Source organism: Phoenix dactylifera, chromosome 3 (genome assembly GCF_051530095.1).
Source record: "Phoenix dactylifera cultivar Ajwa chromosome 3, Ajwa_hap1_PhDact_Kaust_v1.1, whole genome shotgun sequence".
Classification (NCBI taxonomy): Eukaryota; Viridiplantae; Streptophyta; class Magnoliopsida; order Arecales; family Arecaceae; genus Phoenix; species Phoenix dactylifera.
In genome coordinates this window covers 22,693,748-22,716,172 of record NC_143192.1, presented here as the reverse complement: position 1 = coordinate 22,716,172, position 22,425 = coordinate 22,693,748, and the positions used below count along the sequence as shown (strand labels likewise).

Sequence of the window (22,425 nt, the reverse complement as noted above, 5' to 3'; positions counted from 1 at the left end):
GAGTCGGACCTCCTCGGCTTCGCAGCCCGACCCCGGGTCGGCTGCCCTATGATCCAGCACTCCGACCCCGAGTCGGACCTCCCCGGCTCCGCAGCCCGACCCCGGGTCGGCTGCCCTATGATCCAGCACTCCGACCCCAAGTCGGACCTCCTCGGCTTCGCAGCCCGACCCCGGGTCGGCTGCCCTATGATCCAGCACTCCGACCCCGAGTCGGAGATCTTTTGATAACGACAGGCTATTCTCCAGAGGCACGCCGCGGCCTCCTGCTCCACTACTCCCTGCAACGGCTGTACCCGATGCTGCCCACGATCTCCTGTATCAACCGTACAAAGCGGAGCTCCACTATGCCCTGTCATGGCCGTACCCAGCGCTGCTCCACGACGCCCCGTAACGGCCATGTCAGTGGCCATTCTATCGTGCCCCACGACGACAAACCCCCCTGAGAGACCTCCCAGCCAGGTATATACGCGGCTGGGGGGAGAAGGGGGGGGTAAGCAATACCTCCCAGAGCACTCTCTCCCACTTGTGATTATCATCTCTCCTCCTCCAATCTCCTCTGACTTGACCGTCGGAGGGCCATCACCACCCTGGTGGTGGTGCAAGGCTTGTTTGCAGGTTCCTTGGCGGAAGGTGGAGCGCAACCAGCACCAACCAAGACAACTCAGGCGGAACCCCGTTCACACCGTCGTGTCAATCGTTCTCGGTTTGGACCACCAGCAACAGTTGGCGCTAGAAGGAGGGCCGAATCTCAGAACGATCGTAATGGCACGGCGAGGTGGTCGCGGAGCTTCCAATGCTTCCGGTCGCGGAGCCTCTCGCGCCTCTGGCCGGGAGGCTGCTGCGTCCCCAACACACTCTCAGCAGCATTCCACCGCTTCTCCTCCCATTCAGACGGTCGAACCTGCTCAGTTCGACCAGCTAGCCCAGCAGGTTCGCACCCTCGCGGAGGCAGTGCAGAATCTACAGGGTGTGATCTCTCGGGTGCCGCAGCGGGCTCAGGAGCCGCTGCTCCCCGAGCACTCGCCTCTTCCTCACAACCCGCGCTCCTTCCTCTCCCATGGAGAGGAGCGCCGGCGCGAGGAGGATTCTCGAGTGCGGTCCATTCTGCCAGGACCTTCTCATCGGAGCTGCGCGGGGTACGAGAGGCGGACCCGGGCGCGTTCTCAGACACCCCAGTCCTCGAGGGGCCCGCACTCCAGTCGGTCCCCCTCGCGCCGCTCCTTGTCTCCCACCCACCGGTCGCGCTCCCTGGACCGGCGGGTGGACGATCTCCACAGACAGCTCCAGGTCCTGAAGGGCCACTCCAAAGATCCCTTCGCCGACTTGGAGATCTCCTCCCAGCCGGCGCTTGCCTCAAGGATCCTGCGGACCCTAAACCCGCCGGGGTTCAAAATGCCGGCGATCGAACCCTACGACGGGGCGGCGGACCCACGGGACCACGTGGAGAGTTTCAGGACTCTTATGCTCCTCCATGGAGCATCGGATCCTCTCCTCTGCAAGGCCTTCCCGGCGACCCTCCGCGGCCCGGCAAGGGCGTGGTTCGCCGGCCTGGAGGCTAATTCCATCCAGTCCTTCCACCAGTTCACCCGTCTCTTCATCAGCCATTTCGCCGTCAGTAGCCGGCGAAGACTGGTCTCCGACTCCCTCTTCGATGTCCGGCAGAACGAGGGAGAGAGCCTGCGGGATTATCTCACCCGCTTCAACAAGGCAACACTGGAGGTCCGGAATTTGAGCCAGGAGGTGGCTCTCTCAGCCCTGAAGCGAGGCTTCCGGAAGGGCAGACTCACCTTCTCCCTGGACAAACGCCTGCCGCGGAGCTTCCCGGAGCTGTTGTCTCGGGCAAACCAGTATGCAGACGCCGAGGAGGCAGCCTCCCACCGGAACAAGGAGGCCGCCGAGGCCCCTCTAAAGCCCGGGAAGAAAAGGCGAAAAGAGGCACCCCAGAGGAGGAGCCCGACGCCTCAACGCCGGCGCAGAAGCCCGTCACCAGCAAGGAACCACGGCGCCACACGCCCTCGTTCTCCGCACCGACGCTTCAACCGGTACACCCCACTCCTGGCCCCCCGGGCCCAGATCCTCATGGAGGTCAAGGGGCGGGAGGACCTCCCGGTCCCGAGGCAGATGAAGAAGATCCCTGGGAGGAAGCCTTCTCGGGCGTACTGTGAATACCACCGAGACCACGGCCACGATACCGAAGACTGCTTCCAGCTTCGGGACGAGATCGAGGCTCTCATTCGCCGAGGGCGTCTCGGTCGATATGTAAACGACCGACGTCCCCCCGCAGATCCGCGTCCAGCCGACCCGGCCCCTCAGGAGCCTCGGGAGCAGAATCGACCCGTTGCGGGAGTGATCCACACCATCACTGGGGGCTGCTCTCGGCCCGTGAGGAACGCAGGGGGCTCGGCGGAAGTATCAGGAGTGGCCGTCGCGAAGAGGCAGCGGGTCGGAAATGTAATCACTTTTTGTGATGAAGATGTAAAGGGGGTTCAGACTCCCCACGATGACGCCATGGTGATCTCTCTCACTATGGCGGACTATGATGTAAGGCGTGTTCTTGTGGATAGTGGAAGCTCAGCTGATATTTTGTATTACGAGGCCTTCCAAAAGATGGGCTTGTCCCGACAATTGTTGCACAAAACATCCACCCCCCTCATAGGATTCACTGGAGACGCTATCTCGGCCGAAGGTGTCATCGAGCTGCCTGTGACTGCGGGCATTGCACCCGCAGAAGCCACGGTGCGGCTCGGGTTCTTGGTCGTCCGTGTCCCCTCGGCCTACAACGCTATCCTCGGACGACCCGGACTGAACGCCCTTCGCGCGGTGGTTTCAACCTACCATTTGCTCATGCGGTTCCCCACGGCGGCCGGGATTGGAGAGGTCCGAGGTGACCAGCCGACCGCACGGCAGTGTTTCCTAGCAACTCTCAAAGGGAAGAAGCCCATGGAGGCCCTAAGCGTCGAGTCACTTGACGCCAGAGACGAAGTGGCCTTGCGGCACGGGGAGCCGGCTGAGGGCGTAATCGAAGTTCCCCTCGAAGAAGGCCGCCCGGACCGCACGGTCCGGGTCGGTGCCAACCTCGACTTGGAAGCTCGGCTCCGGTTAGTGGAATTCCTCCGAGCCAATGCAGATGTGTTTGCCTGGTCGGCGGCCGATGTACCTGGGATCGACCCGGAGGTCGTTTCTCACGCCCTCAGCGTCGACCCGACCCACCAACCAGTAAAGCAAAAGAAGAGACACTGTGCCCCGGATCGGATCCGGGTGGTCGACCAGGAGGTAGACAAACTCTTGGAGGCAGGTTTCATAAGGGAGGTGAGCTACCCCGAGTGGCTGGCAAACGTCGTACTTGCCCGGAAGGCGAGCGGGAAGTGGAGGATGTGCGTCGACTACACCGACCTGAACAAGGCGTGCCCCAAGGATAGCTTTCCGCTTCCACGGATAGACCAACTGGTCGACGCGACTTCCGGATATCAGCTACTGTCTTTTATGGACGCCTTCTCCGGCTACAACCAAATAATGATGGCTCCACAGGACGAGGAGAAAACTGCCTTCATAACAGACCGGGGGCTGTACTGTTACAAGGTAATGCCCTTCGGTCTGAAGAACGCTGGCGCCACTTACCAGCGCCTCGTCAATAAAATCTTCAAGGAGCAGATCGGCCGGAATATGGAGGTGTACGTGGACGATATGCTGGTAAAAAGCCGCCATGCAGACCAGCACATTGCAGATCTGGAGGAGACTTTCACCACCTTGCGAAAGTTTCGCATGAAGCTAAACCCAGCGAAGTGCGCTTTTGGTGCTTCGGCCGGGAGGTTCCTCGGTTTCATTGTCAACCAACGGGGGATCGAGGCTAACCCGGACAAGATCAAAGCCATCCAAGATATGTCCCCTCCGACCAAAGTGAAGGAGGTTCAGGAGCTCGCTGGAAGGGTCGCCGCGCTCGGACGATTTGTGGCAAAGTCGGCCGAACGCTGCCAACCATTCTTCAAGGTGTTGAAGCGCCCAAAAGACTTCCTCTGGACGGCCGAATGTCAAGCGGCGTTCGACCAGCTCAAGGAGTACATGGCGTCTCCTCCCCTGCTGTCCAAGCCGCAAGAGGGGGAGATGCTCTACCTTTACCTGGCGGTCTCCCCAACCGCAGTCAGCGCAGTACTGGTTCGGAAAGAGGCAAGACTTCAGAAGCCTGTGTACTACATCAGCCGAGTCCTCCGGGATGCCGAGACGCGGTACACGAAGGCTGAGAAGATCGCCTTCGCGCTGCTGACTGCGACCAGGAGGCTTCGCCCCTATTTCCAGGCTCATTCTGTCACCCTTTTGACCGATCAACCACTGCGGCAGATTCTCAGCAATCCAGAGAATGCGGGACGGCTGGTGAAGTGGGCAGTAGAACTTGGTGAGTTCGACATCCTCTACCAGCCCCGACCAGCCATCAAGGCCCAGGTGCTCGCGGACTTTCTCGCTGAGTGCACTGTGCAGGAGGCGGAACCTAAGCCGCCGGAGACACCCAGCCTCGATCTCCCGATCTGGACGCTCCACATTGACGGGTCGTCGAACCCTGAAGGTGGAGGGGCTGGGCTGGTCCTCACCAATCCCGATGGAGTGATAGCCGAGTATGCCTTGAGGTTCGGATTTACAGTGACCAACAATGAGGCGGAGTACGAGGCCCTAGTCACGGGACTCAAACTCGCCAAGGAGCTCGGCGTCCGGCGTCTGAAAGTCTTCACCGACTCCCAGCTGGTGGTCGGGCAGGTTCGAGGGGAGTTCGAGGCGCGGAGCCCGACCATGCAGAGCTACGTCCGGAAGGTGCAAACACTCATTCCCGACCTCGGCAGTGTTGACATTCAGCAGGTCCCAAGGAGCGAAAATGCCAGGGCCGACAGGTTGTCCCGCCTAGTGGACGCAGACGCGCACAACTTGTCGAGGGCAATCTACCTGGAGACCCTGGATGCCCCGAGCATTGACGGGGCTGGAGCGGTGATGGCAATTGACCCGGAGCCGTCTTGGATGGACCCGCTCGTCGCCTACCTCGCCGAAGGAATCCTCCCTGAAGACGAAGATCAGGCCCGGCGGCTTGTAAAGAAGTCCGCCCACTACGTACTTTATGAAGGGAGGCTGTATCGGACCTCGTTTACCGCCCCCTCTTAAGGTGCCTCCGCCCCGCGGAAGCGGCCTATGCCCTCGGCGAAGTCCACGAAGGCATCTGCGGATCGCACTTGGGGGCTAGGTCCTTGGCGCATAAGATCATGAGGCAAGGCTACTATTGGCCGACCTTGTTGGAGGACTCGAAGGACCACGTGCGGAAATGCGACGCCTGCCAGCGCCACGCCAACGTCCAGAGAGTCCCCTCTGTTCCCTTGGCGCCAATCACCGCGCCCTGGCCCTTCGCACAGTGGGGAATGAATATCCTCGGACCATTCCCCGTCGCTTCGGCCCAGCGGAAATTTTTGATTGTCGCCATCGACTACTTCACCAAGTGGGTGGAGGCAGAGCCACTGGCCACCATCACGGAGGCACAAGTCCGGAAGTTCGTAAAGAAGAACATCATTGTCCGATTTGGAGTACCTCGGGTCCTCATCTCGGATAACGGTCGACAGTTTGATAACAAGCACTTCCGGGACTTCTGCGAGGAATTCGGGATCGAGCATCGGTTCACATCCGTGTCGCATCCCCAAACCAACGGCGAGGCCGAGGTCACAAATCGTACAATCCTCCAAGGTATCAAAGCGCGGGTCGGCCGGACGGGGCAAGCTTGGGTCGAGGAACTCGAGAATGTCCTTTGGGCGTATCGGACCACGCAACGGACTCCTACTGGAGAGACGCCTTTCAGCCTAACCTATGGCACGGAAGCCGTTGCCCCCGTGGAGCTCGGACTCCCCTCGCCTCGGGTGGCCGCGCACCGACCCAAGGCCAATTCAGAGCAACTCCGAGGGAACTTGGATCTCTTGGAAGAGGCAAGGGAAATGGCTCAGGTTCGGATGGCAATGTATCAGCAGAGGGTGGCCCGATATTACAACTCCAAAGTCCGACCGAAGCTTTTCAGAATTGGAGATCTGGTGCTGAGGCGAGCTAAGGCATCTCAACCTACGGAAGGTGGGAAGCTAGCGCCAAATTGGGAAGGCCCGTATAAAGTTCGTTGGGTAAACCGACCTGGCTCCTACCAGTTGGAAGCCCTAGATGGCCGAGAAATTCCAAGGGGCTGGAATTCCGCTAACCTGCGGATGTATTACCAGTAGAACAACAAGGCCAGAAAGACAATTTAAAAAGGTGCAACACTTTTCATTTCAATAATTTCTGGTTACAATGGCGTGCTCGTGTGATTACAAGGAATTCCCAGAGGGGAATTAGGGAGTAAAGAAAGTAAAGAAGAGGTGGGGACCCAAACCCTCAACCCAGGGCGGCTGCAGTCCCGCCAGAAGTGGGTGCTTCTAACCGGAGGCGCCATCCAGCACCTCACCAAAAAGACGAGGAGCCGCCGCAGAAGAAGCTCCCGCTGCCCCCAGGGGAACGCCGCCTCCAAAGGATATTCCCATCTTCCCCAGTGGTAGGGAAGAGAAGGGATTCAAGGGGGAGGAGCATATGGTGGCGCGGTCCCGGATTGAGCGTCCGGCGCAGAGCTCAACCGGGAGGCTGAACTTCAAGGAGGGGAGATGTGATCCCGGATGAAACGCCTAGGGCGGAGTTCCGCCGGGGAGACCCTCCTTATTGATCCCAGATGAAACGGCTAGTTGGCTGAAGTTGTAAGGGGAGCGCCTCCCCTTTCCTTCGACAGGAGTCTCTCAGTCATATGCCAAGGAGGAGGTCCGCGATCCATGGCAACCTGCAGCTCCGGCTTGGCAAATTCCATCGTACCTGCACCTGTATTTATAGCCAAGCTGCGGCCCCCTGGTAGTTCCGATACGGGTGGCTCCAATAAATGCAGGCGCACTGAATCCGGAGCCGTTCCGGCTCCCGAGGCGTATCTCCCCGCGACTTCCTAAGCGTCATTCTCCTTAAATCGCATTCTTTGTGCAGTACAATCCGGGTGTCGTATACCCCTAGGTCCACGTGTCTCCGCTCGCGCCCAGGCCGCATCCTCCTCGAAGAACCCGCGTATCGCGGCCGCTCAACTAACACTCCTCACCAGCAGCAACTGGCGATCTGATTTCCCAGGTAACGCATTAATTAGCGTTTAATACCCTTCTCGTGTTCCCCCCAGGCAACGCTTGGAGGAGAGGAGAAACACGGTCGCGGCTGGGCACGGAGAAATCCCGATGGGCGGCGAGCGACAAGTGGCCGACCAACGAGTGGAATGTCCCGGGGCTCGGCCCCCGGATGCCTGGCTAACCCGATGATCATCCCGGGAGCAGACTAGCCGGAAGCCCCGACCGGTCGCCTCGGCTTGCGCCAGCCTAGGCCGACCAACGAGTGGAATCTCCCGAGGCTCGGCCCTCGGATGCCTGGCTAACCCGATGAACATCCCGGGAGCAGACTAGCCGGAAGCCCCGACCGGTCGCCTCGGCTTGCGCCGGAAGCCCCGACCGGTCGCCTCGGCTTGCGCCAGCCTTGGCCGACCAACGAGCGGAATTTCCCTGAGGCTTGACAACCCTCAGATGCCTGGCTAACCCGATGATCATCCCGGGAGCAGACTAGCCGGAAGCTCCGACCGGTCGCCTCGGCTTGCGCCAGCCTAGGCCGACCAACGAGTGGAATCTCCCGAGGCTCGGCCCTCGGATGCCTGGCTAACCCGATGATCATCCCGGGAGCAGACTAGCCGGAAGCCCCGACCGGTCGCCTCGGCTTGCGCCAGCCTTGGCCGACCAACGAGCGGAATTTCCCTGAGGCTTGACAACCCTCAGATGCCTGGCTAACCCGATGATCATCCCGGGAGCAGACTAGCCGGAAGCCCCGACCGGTCGCCTCGGCTTGCGCCAGCCTTGGCCGACCAACGAGCGGAATTTCCCTGAGGCTTGACAACCCTCAGATGCCTGGCTAACCCGATGATCATCCCGGGAGCAGACTAGCCGGAAGCCCCGACCGGTCGCTTCGGCTTGCGCCAGCCTTGGCCGACCAGCGAGCGGAAGAATTTCCTGAGGCCTAACCCTCGGATGCCTGGCTCAGCGCCGGAAGAGTTTCCTGAGGCCTAACCCTCGGATGCCTGGCTCAGCGCCGGAAGAGTTTCCTGAGGTTTAACCCTCGGATGCCTGGCTTAGCGCCGGAAGAGTTTCCTGAGGCCTAACCCTCGGATGCCTGGCTTAGCGCCGGAAGAGTTTCCTGAGGCCTAACCCTCGGATGCCTGGCTTAGCGCCGGAAGAATTTCCTGAGGCCTAACCCTCGGATGCCTGGCTTAGCGCCGGAAGAATTTCCTGAGGCCTAACCCTCGGATGCCTGGCCTAGCGCCGGAAGAGTTTCCTGAGGCCTAACCCTCGGATGCCTGGCTTAGCGCCGGAAGAATTTCCCTGAGGCTTGACAACCCTCAGATGCCTGGCTAACCCGATGATCATCCCGGGAGCAGACTAGCCGGAAGCCCCGACCGGTCGCTTCGGCTTGCGCCAGTCTTGGCCGACCAGCGAGCGGAAGAATTTCCTGAGGCCTAACCCTCGGATGCCTGGCTCAGCGCCGGAAGAGTTTCCTGAGGCCTAACCCTCGGATGCCTGGCTCAGCGCCGGAAGAGTTTCCTGAGGTTTAACCCTCGGATGCCTGGCTTAGCGCCGGAAGAGTTTCCTGAGGCCTAACCCTCGGATGCCTGGCTTAGCGCCGGAAGAGTTTCCTGAGGCCTAACCCTCGGATGCCTGGCTTAGCGCCGGAAGAATTTCCTGAGGCCTAACCCTCGGATGCCTGGCTTAGCGCCGGAAGAGTTTCCTGAGGCCTAACCCTCGGATGCCTGGCTTAGCGCCGGAAGAATTTCCTGAGGCCTAACCCTCGGATGCCTGGCCTAGCGCCGGAAGAGTTTCCTGAGGCCTAATCCTCGGATGCCTGGCTTAGCGCCGGAAGAATTTCCCTGAGGCTTGACAACCCTCAGATGCCTGGCTAACCCGATGATCATCCCGGGAGCAGACTAGCCGGAAGCCCCGACCGGTCGCTTCGGCTTGCGCCAGCCTTGGCCGACCAGCGAGCGGAAGAATTTCCTGAGGCCTAACCCTCGGATGCCTGGCTTAGCGCCGGAAGAATTTCCTGAGGCCTAACCCTCGGATGCCTGGCTCAGCGCCGGAAGAGTTTCCTGAGGCCTAACCCTCGGATGCCTGGCTCAGCGCCGGAAGAGTTTCCTGAGGTTTAACCCTCGGATGCCTGGCTTAGCGCCGGAAGAGTTTCCTGAGGCCTAACCCTCGGATGCCTGGCTTAGCGCCGGAAGAATTTCCTGAGGCCTAACCCTCGGATGCCTGGCTTAGCGCCGGAAGAGTTTCCTGAGGCCTAACCCTCGGATGCCTGGCTTAGCGCCGGAAGAATTTCCTGAGGCCTTACCCTCGGATGCCTGGCCTAGCGCCGGAAGAGTTTCCTGAGGCCTAACCCTCGGATGCCTGGCTTAGCGCCGGAAGAATTTCCTGAGGCCTAACCCTCGGATGCCTGGCTTAGCGCCGGAAGAATTTCCTGAGGCCTAACCCTCGGATGCCTGGCTTAGCGCCGGAAGAGTTTCCTGAGGCCTAACCCTCGGATGCCTGGCTTAGCGCCGGAAGAATTTCCTGAGGCCTAACCCTCGGATGCCTGGCCTAGCGCCGGAAGAGTTTCCTGAGGCCTAACCCTCGGATGCCTGGCTCAGCGCCGGAAGAGTTTCCTGAGTCCTAACCCTCGGATGCCTGGCTTAGCGCCGGAAGAATTTTCTGAGGCCTAACCCTCGGATGCCTGGCTTAGCGCCGGAAGAATTTCCTGAGGCCTAACCCTCGGATGCCTGGCTTAGCGCCGGAAGAGTTTCCTGAGGTTTAACCCTCGGATGCCTGGCCTAGCGCCGGAAGAACTTCGGGAATCAAAAGTCAGCAAGACGCAACCAAGAGCTAAAAAAAAAAAAAAAAAAAAAAAAAAAAAAAAAGAGGACGAAGGCGAGATGAAGAAATATTCAACGTGCATTAATTTTCAGGGCCGAGGCCCATACAATTGGGCAAAACGCCGACATACAAAAATAAAAAAGAAGACAATGAAAGGTACAAGAGGTCAGCTTGGAGGAACTCCCGGGTCGGGAACGCCGGGCTCGTCCGCGGGAGGTAGGGAAGCAGCAGGAGAACCAGCAGGCGATGGCGCCGGAGAGGAGTCGAGGAGGGAGATCTCGCTCAGGTCAACTTCGGGATACTTAGCCGACACCCTTGCCAGGCCCTCCTCGAAGCCCAAGGTGAAGGCTTCGGCCCCCGCGTCCGACGCGTCATGGACAAACTCGTCAGACTGGCGATAGGTCCGCACTGCCTCCGACATATCATGGGCGAACTCGGCGGACTGGCGATAAGCCTCTACCGCCTGACGCCCGATTTCCGCCCTCTTCTCGGCCAGCTCCGCCTCAGCTCGCTCCATAATCTGAGCCTTGGCCTCCAAGACCTTCGCCACAATCCGGCCTTCGGCCTCAGAGGAGACCCTCAGCAGATCAGCCTGAGCCTCTTTATGCTTCGCCTCGGTAGCAACCCGAGCGGCCTCGGCTTCCTTCAGGCGCGAACGGAGCTCTTGGACGTCCGTGCATGACTTCTCCAGGGCCGACTCCAGTTCGCCTAGTTTGGCTTCAAAAGAGCGGATTCGGTCGCAGGCGTTGTCGGCAGACCGCTGGGCCTTCTCCCACCGCTCTCGATAGTCTGCGATCTTCCGGGACTGCTTTTCAGCCCGTTCCTCCGCCTTCTTGACCCTGCTTTCGAGGCCCGAGGCGGCTTTGAGTTGCTCCCGAGCCTCTGACAGTTGCTCCTCCAGGGCGGCGAAGCCGAGTGCCCGCTCTTCGGCCTCCCGGAGCCTCGCCTCGAGGTCCCCGGTCGTCCTGCCTGCCGCAGCCCGGCCTCCCTCTTCCGTTGCTTTCAGCCGGTCCTCGGCCTTCGCCAAAAGCCCCGCCTGTTCCTTGTAGCACTCCTCCAGACGGATCATGTACTGGGCGAGCTAAGAAATAGGAAAAATAAGGGAGTCAGGCGGAGAACAACAGAGCCAATAAATGGTGAAAGACGGCCAGAAGAACACTCACCGACATGAGACAGACGCAGCTGGCGGCCCCAACGTCAGAGACATCCAACTCCCGGACCCGCCGACGGTCCTTCTCCAGCAACACTGTTTCGATGAGATTTCGGGCGCCATCGGTAGTGAAGGCAGACTCCGATTTCTCCCCGGAGCCGGATGGTGGTTCTGCAGCCTTACCCTTATCCATCGCCTGGGGAAGAGTCCGGCTGATCGCGCTCGGGGCGGGGGTCGCCCCAGGAATTGATAGGGTCCCGCTCGGCCGGGGCCTCGGCGCGTCCCTCCTCGAGTCATCAGGAGCCGACCGAGTCGAAGGCCGGGTCGGGGACCGATCACGTCCGACCCGTCCGTCTTGAGCAGGCTCAGGTGGCACCTCCGGAGTAGCGGCAACCTTACCACCGGAGGGCTGATACAGCGTCAGCTGCCGGTCGGTGCCCACGACATCTCCCTGACCGGTGGGCCCGGACTCGTCGGTCGGCATCGGAGGTATCTCCTTACGGGACTTCTTCGCCGGTGGGGCCCCGCTCGGAAGAGCTCGTTTCCTCCTCCGGACTGCTTCCAGCAGGGACGCCCTACCAACAGCCTTCGTCTTCACCGACCGCATGACGTCGTCGACCTCTGCAAGAAGGACGGGATAGTCAGGGACTGAGAAACCGAAAGGAAGAAGGAACGAAAGAGAAGAAAAGAGCTAAAGAAACGATGGCGGACTCACGGTCGGTGGGGACCGAGCTCAAACCGACGTTCACCAAGGTATCCTCAGAAATAAGGCGGCCCACCGGGGGAAGCTGGCCCTCGGCGACCAACCCCTTCAAGGCGGCGACGCCCTCGGATTCCTCCCTCGACAACTTCGACAGGCCAATTGGGGACTTCACCGGCGTCCCCCAGATTGCCCTGATTTCCCAGGAGGGGTCTGCATCAACGAAAAAGAAGCGCTCCTTCCAGTGGTGAATGGAGGTAGGACCCTCCTTGACAAGGCCGCACCCTCGCCGCGCTGCGAAGCACCACCACCCTTTGTCCTGGGGGTGGCCACTCAGGCCGTAGAGCTCCCAGAAAACGTTCAAGGTGGCGGGAATCGCATGCAAGCGACAGAGAACCTGGAAGACCGTCAGAGCACGCCACGAGTTCGGCACCAGTTGCGTCGGTGCCATTCCTAAACCCCGGAGCACCTGTAAGACTAGGTCTGAAGGGGGAAAGCGGAACCCGGCCTGGAGGATGCCCTCATTGATGGCGATCTTCCCTCGAGGAGGATGAGACATCCTCTCCTCAGGCCCTGGGAGCGTGACATTGCAGGCCTCGGGAAGGTGGTACCGAGCCACAAATCCGTCTAAGTCCTCGGCGACCAGTTTTGACTTGATGCTATCTGCTCCCACTTCGCCCATCCCTAATGGCCAATAAATCTACGGTCAGGACGGGGTCAAGAAGGAGGGAAAGGCCGGAACGACTGGGGTGCACTAGTACAAAAAGAAAAAGTATGAAGAGCTCAAAGTAGAAGAGTGGGAAACTCACTTGAAGAGGAGGAAGAACGGCTCCGAGAGCGTCAAAGGAAAAGCAAGCGAACGTTTCGGCGGCAACAATGGCAGCGCAAAGGAGAAACTCGAAAATGTCCGTAAAGAAGAAGACGGACGGGGGAGGGCCCCCGATTAAATAGGCGAAAGGGCAAGTGACGCCTCGATGACGCCAGAAGACGCCTGGCCGCCGAAGGGTCGCTCGCACCCCAAAGGCGAATCGACACCATTAAGGAAGGATGTCCGCCGAAATCCTCAGGTTGCCAGGTCAGCAGCAACCGCCATACGCCATAAAGAAGGCGGGAAGCTTGAAGCGCGCGCGCCTCTCCGAAGGATGGCGGCAATCTCGAAACATCACTCCCTTCACCTGTTCCCCTTCTGGTTCCAGGCTCGGAAGTGGGGGGCTACTGTTATGGGGGAATTAAGCCGCCATGCCCCACGTGATCAGCACGCGTATCCAGGAAAGCTACAGTTACCCTTTGACCCAGCACTCCGACCCCGAGTCGGACCTCCTCGGCTTCGCATCCCGACCCCGGGTCGGCTGCCCTATGATCCAGCACTCCGACCCCGAGTCGGACCTCCTCGGCTTCGCAGCCCGACCCCGGGTCGGCTGCCCTATGATCCAGCACTCCGACCCCGAGTCGGACCTCCCCGGCTCCGCAGCCCGACCCCGGGTCGGCTGCCCTATGATCCAGCACTCCGACCCCGAGTCGGACCTCCTCGGCTTCGCAGCCCGACCCCGGGTCGGCTGCCCTATGATCCAGCACTCCGACCCCGAGTCGGAGATCTTTTGATAACGACAGGCTATTCTCCAGAGGCACGCCGCGGCCTCCTGCTCCACTACTCCCTGCAACGGCTGTACCCGATGCTGCCCACGATCTCCTGTATCAACCGTACAAAGCGGAGCTCCACTACGCCCTGTCATGGCCGTACCCAGCGCTGCTCCACGACGCCCCGTAACGGCCATGTCAGTGGCCATTCTATCGTGCCCCACGACGACAAACCCCCCTGAGAGACCTCCCAGCCAGGTATATACGCGGCTGGGGGGAGAAGGGGGGGGTAAGCAATACCTCCCAGAGCACTCTCTCCCACTTGTGATTATCATCTCTCCTCCTCCAATCTCCTCTGACTTGACCGTCGGAGGGCCATCACCACCCTGGTGGTGGTGCAAGGCTTGTTTGCAGGTTCCTTGGCGGAAGGTGGAGCGCAACCAGCACCAACCAAGACAACTCAGGCGGAACCCCGTTCACACCGTCGTGTCAATCGTTCTCGGTTTGGACCACCAGCAACACAAATAATGTAGAAAATATAATCTTGGTATAGAAGAATACCTATCACGCTATATCCAATATATCTGAAGATGTCCTAAGGTGCCCAAATGTTCACCCTCCGATGTTGATCCACACAGGAATGGGTTCAAGACTTTAGCTCCACCAAAACTTGATTCTAATTGTTCAATCCTTCCAAAGGATTTAATTGGCTGATTTTCCTTCACTTCTTCCTTTCTACCTCTAAAACATTCACTAGCCTTTTTGTCCTAAAGAAGACCCTCTTGTCTTGGGTTAGGACAAAAGAGAGAGGCTTGTAAGAAAGAAGGGATAAGGGAGAGAGAAGGAGAGGCTTTTTCTTGGATGATTTTTAGAACCCCAAGGCACCTCCTTATTTATAAGAGATGGAGGGATGCATCATAAAGGGATGCATCCCATCCACACACCTCATCATGATGAGGCATGTGCCAAGAGATGCATCCCATCATGATGGGGTGCTAAGGAGAAGGGTGTATCAACTTCTTTCTCACATCTCCCTCTTAAATCCTGATGATCCAAGGGCCCAAATGCAGTGAACCAAAGCCAATGGTCCAGATCTAGGTGCCATCTAATGGTCCAGATCAAGACATCATCATCCAGGGTGCCATCCAATGGTCCAGAAGTAAGATGCCATCACCGATGGTCCAGATTCAGGCGCTGAGCAACGGTACAGATCTTTCATCCAGAGAGCCATCCAGTGGTCCAGATTCAGGCGCTGAGCAACGATCCAGATCTTTCATCCAGAGAGCCATCCAGTGGTCCAGATTCAGGCGCTAACCAGTGGACCAGATCCTTCATCCAGAAAGCCATCCAATGGTCCAGATGAAGGCGCCAACCAGTGGACCAGATCCTTCATCCAGGAAGCGATCCAATGGTCCAGAAGTGAAGGCCCTATCAAACCCAATCCAATTGGGTTTAACCAACTTAAAAAAAATATTAAACCTAATCAAATCAGGTCTAATTAAAGCCAAATGGGTTTCAACTCTTGGCTAACCCATATTAGGTCATGATCTAATCATATTAGATCAACCAAATCTAAGAATCATATTCGAATTTAATTTGAATCAGGAGCTAGGGTTTGCAACACGTGCTAGTATGTTCATCTTGCAAACATGATCTAATCCAATTAGACCCTTGATCAATTCCCTTGTGTGTGACCCATTGGGTTCCTTATCTTAGCCAGCAGTAGGTGCAGGTACAAGTTGACCTAACCTGATTAGAATACCTCTAATCCAATTTAGGTTCAATTTAGTGCTAAACCTGACTTAGCAATCAGAACCTTTCTGATGCTTTGATCTAATCAAACTCTTTGATCCGATCAACCCACAAGACATGATTGACGTCTAGCAACGTATCATGTCTACCCGGAAGATGAGGAATGTATTGGACAAATCCAAACATACCCTTTAGTGGAAAGTTACTGTGCAATTCAATCCCTCAGTCATACTACATCCTGAATAAGTGCTCGAGTATGGATCAATATCAAACTCAATCACTTATTCATGTCTCTCTCAATCTTTTATATGATAATTCAAACAATGAAACATTAGAAACTCTTTCTAATATTCATTTTGCTTTGATCAAAGGCTTCTTGAATCATCATAAGATTAGAGTAAGTAGGATGTTACCTTCTCTTACTAGAAGTGACTGATTCCTTGTTGACCTACTCACAACCTTCGTACAAAATCCACCATATCCAGAATATCCCGTACACAACGCAATGTCGTGAATGAGGGTAAACCAAAACATAACTTCAAGTGCACAAGGTACCATGGTGATCTCAGGTCTAAGGATCACTTGCACAACTCCCACTATGACAACCATCTTTTGATAATTAAGTAAGAATCCATAAGATGTTCTCATGGCTGGTCATTTCAGTGAACTCATTCCTCTAATGAGCACCCACATCTTTGTATTAGTGTCTCACACAAGTGATTGTGAGATCAATCACCCTCTACATTGAGCATACATAAGATGTGCCAGTCTTTCCGGTAATATTGATCCTCGACTCAATATACCAATTTGACTGGGAATATTCTAAATTAGGATTTTAGGATTTTAGGTCTCACTGGTATGATCTCATCATAACCCTTAAAACCAATGTCCTAATTTATGGGGTTCATCATCCAATAATAAAATAGATAAGCAGCAAATGATGAAACACAATGCCTTTATTGATATATATCGAGTGTCAAAGTACATGATTTGGAGGATTACAAAGAAAAACCCATCAAATGATTGGCTTGTAGGGCATCTACTCTTTCAATAAATGGATGAGTGTACAACTCTTGTACAATGCTTCTCAAGCAAATTGTAGTGGTACTTGGTCTCTAAGTCATGAAGACCTCACCTAATAGTTATTGGCCCCATTACTTAGTTAAGTCAGACCCACCGTATAACCGCAGAAATAAAGTCGTCATTGGGTCCTCACCTAATAGTTATTGGTGCCCAACCCCACCTTTACCCCGCAACATCTCATGTCTAATAGAGAGGTCCAGTCCCCCGATGCAACTTGCCCACTGTGTCCAGCCGAGACAAATCAACACCGAAAAGACCTTAGCAGCTCTACTACGATGGAAGACCTATGGACTTAATATTGCATAATCAAGTCTTAGTGTTTGCAACTTGAGTTTTTCATAAGAGGTAATCGAATAATTGGCCAGGTAAGCAGGTGGGAGGCTCCCCTTACTAAGAGAGTAAGGTTCTAATTAAGTAACCACCTTATAGGCTTGCCTAGACACCAATTAGATCAATTAATCAAATATGACTAACTCATGTTGGTTCACCCTCGACTGATTAGGGAGGTTTCGATTTAGGTCTCACTCGATCGCGTATTCACATCTCATGCAAATATAAATCTACCTGCATAAACATAAGCATTAAACATCCAGGCATTTATCAAAAATAAAATTAAATGGTGATGATCATGGATCCAGGATGGGATCATTTTACAAGCACATGCACGTCAATTGGTTTGATCGTCTTCAACTCTTGACTCGATCTTGATCCTCTAGGTCCAATTGTGATTAACTCCTTGATCCATCTTCAATCAACCCTTGATCTCGATCTGCGCATGTTGAGCTTGTTGATGTACATATCGATCAACCATCGACGTGCAACACACATCACAGATTACATCCCAGATTGCTTTAAAAATTAAAATAAAATAAAAGAATAAATTACAACCCTTTTTCATGAGACACGCAGGTCTCTAATACATGAATTTAAGATGCACGCAGGCATCTGAAAATTAAAATTACATGCATCACAGAACATCGCAGAACATTTCAGCACATTCAAAAGGGTTCATCCATGATCATCACCATACGCATCACATGCATAAAAATTATTTTCAGATCTGTCATTTAATTGATTATTCCATCTCATGACTTGCTGATCATGCTAGATGTGACTCTAAACATTTGTAATTATATTATCAAAGCATTAGAATCATTAATCTAAGCATCTAAATATTAATATGCAGAAAAATCGGCAAGCTGAAAATTCTGCATACATAAATTTCAGCAAGCATAATCCCTTAAATTTCAGATCTAAAATACCTTGAAAAATTTAATTCTAATTTTAATCTACATGGCTCTGATACCACTGTTAGCATCCCATATATGCCATGAAAATTCGAAATAATTTTCAAATTGCAACGGAAAAAACTATACGGGATCTGTTCATCGCATGAACGTATTTTAAAACCATTCGTTTGCAAATAGATTAGAATTAAATTATTTTAAACCATTTTAAAATCATTAAGAAGATCAGATCTTCACCTTATGCGGGTAGATGGTCTCTGCAAATCTGATTCACGTGGATTTGTAGAAGGTTCGATGGAAGCCGCACACACGTCCGGCCTATACGGGTATCCACACGAGGTAATGATTCGATTGAAGCCTTTGGATTTCCCCGGGGTGCTAGCTCCCTTGCAGAGATGGCTTTAGATGGCTGAGGTTTTTCCTTTCAATCAACTCTTGAATGCCTAGGGAGAAGGAGGAAGAAGGATGGATCAAAGGGAACAAGAACAAAACACTTTCAGCCTTTCCCCTTTTTCTTTTTGTTGGAACCAAGAATGGGAGGAAGAAGGGCCACCCAAGCTTCTTTTCTTCCCTTCTCTATTTCTGCTGAAAAGAGGAATGGGAGGGAAGACTTGCTGCCATGAAACCCAAGAGAAAAGCCTTAGAGGAGGGGCCGAACCCCTCCTCTTTTTTATTTTCAATGTGATAAGGATGAACTCCTATTTTTTAGGAGTTCACCCTTATCTCTTCAATTCGGCAGCAAGGAGGGGGTTTGCTCCCTTTTTTTTTACTTCTCATGCAAGCAATCAAGGGGCCTACGACCCTCCCTCATATCCCCTTCAATTAATCACTTAATCAAATTAAGTGGCAAGGTGGTTTGGGTCTAATGCATGAGTCCAATCCTAGTCAAAATAGGATTTATATGCACCTATTTCAATTTCCTCCAAATCCTAATCTAATTAGGATTTAATTGAACCATGACTCTATTGAACTCTTCAATCCTAATCCAATTAGGAGTCATGAAATTAATTAGATTAAATTTAAAATTAATTAGGACTTAAAATAATCCTAATCTAATTAGGACTTATTAAATTCCAGCCCTAAGACAATTAGGACTTTAGAAATTCTATTCCAAATAGGATTCTAATTTAATTTGAAATCCTAATCCAATTAGGACTCCAAGGATCCTACTCCAAGTAGAACTCATGATCAAGTCCAATTAATTAAATTTAATTAATTAAATTAAATTGCAATTCGATTGCAATTGTTCCTTCTTCTAACCACTAACTCTTAGCGGATTTTCATTTATCAATCTAATTGATTATTTGTGATTCCTAATCACATTCAACCATCGGATCGGTCATTACCTCTAATGTGTGTGACCCCATAGGTTCCATTCTGACTGGTAGTGAGATATATTGCAATCTCTATCACAATATCATTGAAAACTCTTTTCAATGGGTTGAAACAATTTCAACTCAACTCATCAGGGTTTATCGACCATCAAGATGATCCCTGTGAGTCTCACCATCCACCAGTGACACCTAGCAGTATGTAGTGGCCACCCAACAAAATAGAATGATGAACCTCTAGGTGCAGTTATCGTATGATACAGTCCTTCTATCGTGGATTCCTACAGATCGGAGGTCATGGATAACTCGTCAAACCCCGTCGTCTGTCATATGTCTAGATTTATTTGACTTGAGTTCGATAGTGGAAAACTCTTTCTCCACTGTATATACTGCCCTGGCCAAGGTCTTAGAACTCTGTCTAATAAATCACATAGGATCACTCCTCTTCTATCAAGGTCGATAGATTCTATGTAAGTGCATACCCTACTCCTACAGTGAACCTACTGCAGCCAATCTACACAACAAGGACCCATATAACTAGAGACCATGTATATGTGCAGTCAAACTACAATAACCTCACTGTGAGTAGCCGAAGCACCGCAGGTCAAAGGACCAGTCACACTACTGCAACATCAAGTAAGTCACTAACGAGTGGATAGACATCCAAGTGACTTCTTGTCTTAGTCACGCTCAGTACCCTTGTTCTCTAGCAAACACCTGCACTCTCACTTCAGTGTCCCTACACTGTGGACTCGAGTCTCGTCCATCCATAAGGAAAGCGATCTGTGCACTGATCGGATCGATCACCGTCCTCATGATGATCTATTGATCAGGAGCATTTAGAAATTAATCACCAATGATACATGGCTCAAATTCTCAACTCTTGAGAATATGTATCATCATCTTATTAATTTCTTGGACGATTCATAGACACATAAACAATATGAATGAAAAGATGCCCATTTATTATTCAATAATAATAAAGTCAAGTACAAATTTATGTCCCAGAATAAATAATTTGTCTGCCAGATTGGCTTCTAGGGCATACATCTAACATATAGATCCGAGTGTGGCTTGGCCAACCCATATGCACCTATTGGTAGGTTCTTAATCAATTGCTTCACCAAGCAACTTCTAGTGATGATTTTGCCCAAGGTTCTTCGGCAGGCGTGTGGCGCCTCCACCGAATACCCTAGTTAGGTCCAACCATTAAATGATAGGGTTAAGTCTAATCAACTAATAGATGACCAAGCCCGAGTGTGGCTCGGTTCACTTGATCGCCTATTGAAGGTATACTTAACTCGTCATATATTAAATAACAATTTCAATGCTTGATAAGTACCAGGCGTGTGGCGCCTCCAATAATTATCAAAACATTGGATCCATTATCACCCAACTTAATAGGAGGCTATGACCTAGTTATCCCCATAACCATTTCATTTTAAGGATCTAATAATTTTAGAGAATTTTATAATTAGGATAGATGAGAAAATCCAGTTAGTCTAATTTCTCTCACTGACTTCACCAAATCAGATTAGACTGAAACTGGTTAAGGAGACACCTAAATCAGTCATACTGATTTTTCTTATAGGCATGGGCTAACTCGAATCATTAAGTGATCCAATCAAAATGTGATTAACCATGTCGGCTAGGTAAGTGAGATTGGTGGAAGCCTGCCTTAGTCTCAAATAGGGCTTAGCCTCAATGAAGGGATATGCCATTAACTCCACAAAGAAGAATCAGTGCAAGTAGCTCCCAATTAAAAACCACAGGTCGAGTCTGCCAAACTTACCTTAGACACCGACTGGTTAATCAATTTCGATTTGATTACTTAAATGACTCGGGCTACACCTCTGAGCCTAAATCAAGTTTCATCTTAGTCTAATCAAAGACATAGACTTGATCCATCTACAACTATTGTAAATTGACCTAGAATTTTCTTGACCTAATCTAGTTACTACTTAATTAGATTTGATCAATTAATTCTATTAGTCCATGTATGATTCTAACCTTGGTCTAACCCAATCCTAGGAACTTGATTCAAGCTAACCCATATGGCCAAAGAATTATGCAATGTCAATTAATTGAGTTACAATTCTATTTCATAACACTTAATTCTTAATTAAGTTTAGACTTATGAAAGTTTTGATCATTGCATATTTCTTTTTAATTGCATATTAATTTCAATCTTTCAGTTCTTAAAATACATTTTCAGAACTTAGTTTTTGTAATTAATCACATGTAATTAGATTTAATTTATGTTTAAGTCATTATGTTTTATGTTCATGCATCATATACATAACAAGATAAATTAATACAAACAACATACATCTTATGTATTTATTTTTTCACTTTTATTTTTAGATCTGATTTGTTCATTAAAATCAGTGATCATATGAATGATAAACTTTATTTAGATCTAATCTAAATAATATTATAATTTCAAAATTATTCATGTTACTAATCCTAACACAAACATGCATCATATGCATCTAAAATTTCAGATCTACTTAATCATGCATAATGAGTAATTAAATCAATCATAAAAAGTACTTTAGATCTAATCTAAACATGTTAACGATTTCAAATTTAATTGCAAGAATTAAAATATAAAAGTTTAAACATGAATCTGGCTCTGATACCACTGAAAGTGAATCCTAGGTACTTCGGTGTTAAGCATGCTGAATTTTTTTTCTTTTGAAAACCATGGCTGAACCTGATTGGGTTGTCTACATACCCCTTCACAAGGAGGATCAAGCCACATGTAGTTCTTTTTAAATTTTAAAAAATGCAGCGAAAAAATGAATCAAATAATTTAATTCATGCATGCTTACAAGATCAAATCTAAAAATCAGCACATTAAGAACACATAGGATTATGTCGGAATCGTTTAAACAATTATGCTAAAACTTTTATGCATGATTAACTATCAGATCTGAAACTTAAAAACTCTATTCCAATTAATTTCCGAATATCCATCGAATGGATTCTGGAAATATCTCCATGAAGAGCCCCAAAAGAGGGTAAAACCTCGAAAAATCGGACCTAGAACTTGACACCATAATAAATGATTAATGCTAGATTAATACCTTTTTATGATGAATGAAAGTTGTGGATCTGATCCTTAACTTCGCAGCCATGTACACGAATGGCCTCTACGAGAAGTACACGTGAAGCCCTGAAGGATCTTCTTCTGCAACAATGCTAGCAGCTGCAGAACACTTGAAGGCTGAAATCTGCTCGCCGAAATTCAATCAACTCTTGATCAATCGTCTTGAAGCAGATGGAGATGAGGTTTGTAAGGGATGTAGAGGACTCAGATTTGATCTTGAATCTTCTAGATATCAATCCTGAAAAACCTAGCTAAAATGGAGAAGAAGAGGAAGAGGAGTTATGTGAGGAAGAAGGCTGCAATGGATGCTCTAGCCGGCGCCCATCTTGACCCCTTTTTAATGGCTTTCGAATTTCATTCAAAATTTGAAAATTAGCTCCTGAAATCCTCCTTTAGTTGGCGCATGCAATGGAATATGAACCACCCCAATCAGATCTCAACCAAATCTGATTTAAATTCAAACTTTAAACACATGCGCAAGGGGGGAGGATTTGAAATCCATGCGGCAAGGTAAAACAC

General features: G+C 51.8%; 1 long non-coding RNA gene across 1 annotated transcript; it reads right to left on the bottom strand.

The window, feature by feature from the left end:
* Positions 1 to 6,414: 6,414 nt before the first annotated feature.
* LOC149767985 (uncharacterized) lies at positions 6,415 to 9,995 on the bottom strand. The gene is made up of 4 exons (XR_016399796.1): positions 9,814 to 9,995; positions 8,858 to 9,767; positions 8,045 to 8,581; positions 6,415 to 7,965 (listed from the first exon to the last, which is right to left on the bottom strand). It is a non-coding gene; the product is annotated as an uncharacterized LOC149767985 (long non-coding RNA).
* Between the last annotated feature and the right edge of the window lie 12,430 nt (positions 9,996 to 22,425).